Here is a 3,694-nt window from a genome sequence, read left to right as displayed (position 1 = left end):
TTTCACATTTGTTGTTGAAAATTGTAACTACTGTAATTTCGAAAGTTTGTCTGCCTGAAAATGTACTGTTGTCCCAAGCATATTGCAACAAACGGTGTATTTCTATCGCTGCTCGTTTAGTTTTTATTGCTGTTTCAAATATACCGGTCATTTTTGAAACACCCTGTATATATTATATGTGGCACTCCAGTAGGTAGGTAAAAACATGTTCATATTCAAATACAACATTGTGTCGTAATTTCAGAGCAATCCCAGAAGGACTTTCAGAGGTTTATGATTTTGAACAAACAAAACATTTACATCTTTATTTATGTAGATCTATATAATAGTTTGTTCAAAATGTTAAATCTCCAAAAGTTTACCAATTACTTTGAAATTTTGACGTAATGTTACATTTGCGTACACACGTTTTTATAGACATATGAGAGCACCATTTGGTACATAATTGTCTCTATTATTTATCTTAAATTTTTATATACAACTTGATGAGTACATGGTGTTACCCATCTATGTATTTATTCCAAACTTCTATTAGTTGATCTCCTCCTTCTTCCTCTCTCTGTCCACTCCCATCACCCCCTCTCTCTGTCTATCCCTCCCACCCCCCTCTATCTCTGTCAATCTGCTCCTCCACCCTCCATCTAGCTGCTCCTTCCCCCTCTGTCCATCGCCTGCCCCCTCTAATTCCATATTCTCCTCCCCTTCATTTTGTCAGTCTCCTCCTTCCACTCTCTCTGCCCATCTGCTCCTCCATTCTCTTACTGCTCATCTCCTCCCCTTTCCTTTTTCTGTCCATCTCCTTCTCTCCCCTCTTTCTCTCCATTTTCTCCCCCCTTGTCTCTGTTCATCCCCTCCTCCTTCTCTTATCTGTGCCTATCTCCTCCTCCCCCTTGCTGTTTGTCCATCTCCTCATCCTCTGTTCTCTCTCCATGATGTCACACTCACGACAATTGTATGCTTGTGGTTCTTACCCCTACAGTATTTCTTTCCAGATTGTAACAAATATGTTTACTAAATTTGAGTGAAATGGTTCCAAGGCTTTAGGATAAGCTTTTTACCCATATCTTTGCTCATATACTCATATGTCAAATATATTCCACACATAATAAACATATTTCATGCATATTTGTACAAATATTTCACCTATATTTCTAATGAATTACACCCTGCATTTTCATTTTCAAGCAGCTCAATGTTTATGATGTATCATTTGAATTATGTGGTGTACAGTGATGTACTTTTACAGGTACATCATGCAGTATATGTGCCTACTACCTTTATGTAATAAGCCAAAATGTCCAACATGATGGGGCAATTTCTCACATATCTCAATGTTTGTTGTTGTTGTGGTCTTCAGTCCTGAGACTGGTTTGATGCAGCTCTCCATGCTACTCTATCCTGTGCAAGCTTTTTCATCTCCCAGTACCTACTGCAACCTACATCCTTCTGAATCTGCTTAGTGTATTCATCTCTTGGTCTCCCTCTACGATTTTTACCCTCCACGCTGCCCTCCAATACTAAATTGGTGATCCCTTGATGCCTCAGAACATGTCCTACCAACCGATCCCTTCTTCTGGTCAAGTTGTGCCACAAACTTCTCTTCTCCCCAATCCTATTCAATACTTCCTCATTAGTTATGTGATCTACCCATCTAATCTTCAGCATTCTTCTGTAGCACCACATTTCGAAAGCTTCTATTCTCTTCTTGTCCAAACTATTTATCGTCCATGTTTCACTTCCATACATGGCTACACTCCATACGAATACTTTCAGAAATGACTTCCTGACACTTAAATCAATACTGGATGTTAACAAATTTCTCTTCTTCAGAAACGCTTTCCTTGCCATAGCCAGCCTACATTTTATATCCTCTCTACTTCGACCATCATCAGTTATTTTGCTCCCCAAATAGCAAAACTCCTTTACTACTTTAAGTGTCTCATTTCCTAATCTAATTCCCTCAGCATCACCCGACTTAATTAGACTACATTCCATTATCCTCATTTTGCTTTTGTTGATGTTCATCTTATACCCTCCTTTCAAGCCACTGTCCCTTCCGTTCAACTGCTCTTCCAAGACCTTTGCTGTCTCTGACAGAATTACAATGTCATCGGCAAACCTCTTTTATTTCTTCTCCATGGATTTTAATACCTACTCCAAACATTTCTTTTGTTTCCTTTATTGCTTGCTCAATATACAGATTGAATAACATCGGGGATAGGCTACAACCCTCTCTCACTCCCTTCCCAACCACTGCTTCCCTTTCATACCCCTCGACTCTTATAACTGCCATCTGGTTTCTGTACAAATTGTAAATAGCCTTTCGCTCCCTGTATTTTACCCCTGCCACCTTTAGAATTTGAAAGAGAGTATTCCAGTCAACATTGTCAAACGCTTTCTCTAAGTCTACAAATGCTAGAAACGTAGGTTTGCCTTTCCTTAATCTTTCTTCTAAGATAAGTCGTAAGGTCAGTATTGCCTCACGTGTTCCAGTGTTTCTACGGAATCCAAACTGATCTTCCCCGAGGTTGGCTTCTACTAGTTTTTCCATTCGTCTGTAAAGAATTCGTGTTAGTATTTTGCAGCTGTGACTTATTAAGCTGATAGTTCGGTAATTTTCACATCTGTCAACACCTGCTTTCTTTGGGATTGGAATTATTATGTTCTTCTTGAAGTCTGAGGGTATTTCGCCTGTTTCATACATCTTGCTCACCAGGTGGTAGAGTTTTGTCAGGAATGGCTCTCCCACGGCCGTCAGTAGTTCCAATGGAATATTGTCTACTCCGGGGGCCTTGTTTCGACTCAGGTCTTTCAGTGCTCTGTCAAACTCTTCACGCAGTATCATATCTCCCATTTCATCTTCATCTACATCCTCTTCCATTTCCATAATATTGTCCTCAAGTACATCGCCCTTGTATAGACCCTCTATATACTCCTTCCATCTTTCTGCTTTCCCTTCTTTGCTTAGAACTGGGTTTCCATCTGAGCTCTTGATATTCATACAAGTCATTCTCTTATCTCCAAAGGTCTCTTTAATTTTCCTGTAGGCGGTATCTATCTTACCCCTAGTGAGATAGGCCTCTACATCCTTACATTTGTCCTCTAGCCATCCCTGCTTAGCCATTTTGCACTTCCTGTCGATCTCATTTTTGAGACGTTTGTATTCCTTTTTGCCTGTTTCACTTACTGCATTTTTATATTTTCTCCTTTCATCAATTAAATTCAGTATTTCTTCTGTTACCCAAGGATTTCTACTAGCCCTCGTCTTTTTACCTACTTGATCCTCTGCTGCCTTCACTACTTCATCCCTCAAAGCTGCCCATTCTTCTACTACTGTATTTATTTCCCCCATTCCTGTCAATTGCTCCCTTATGCTCTCCCTGAATCTCTGTACAACCTCTGGTTCTTTTAGTTTATCCAGGTCCCATCTCCTTAAATTCTCACCTTTTTGCAGTTTCTTCAGTTTTAATCTACAGGTCATAACCAATAGATTGTGGTCAGAGTCCACATCTGACCCTGGAAATGTCTTACAATTTAAAACCTGGTTCCTAAATCTCTGTCTTACCATTATATAATCTATCTGATACCTTTTAGTATCTCCAGGGTTCTTCCATGTATACAACCTTCTTTCATGATTCTTAAACCAAGTGTTAGTTATGATTATGTTGTGCTCTGTGCAAAATTCTACAAGGGG

The sequence above is a fragment of the Schistocerca americana genome, chromosome 3 (assembly GCF_021461395.2).
Source record: "Schistocerca americana isolate TAMUIC-IGC-003095 chromosome 3, iqSchAmer2.1, whole genome shotgun sequence".
Taxonomy (NCBI): Eukaryota; Metazoa; Arthropoda; class Insecta; order Orthoptera; family Acrididae; genus Schistocerca; species Schistocerca americana.
This window is presented reverse-complemented; position numbering follows the sequence as displayed.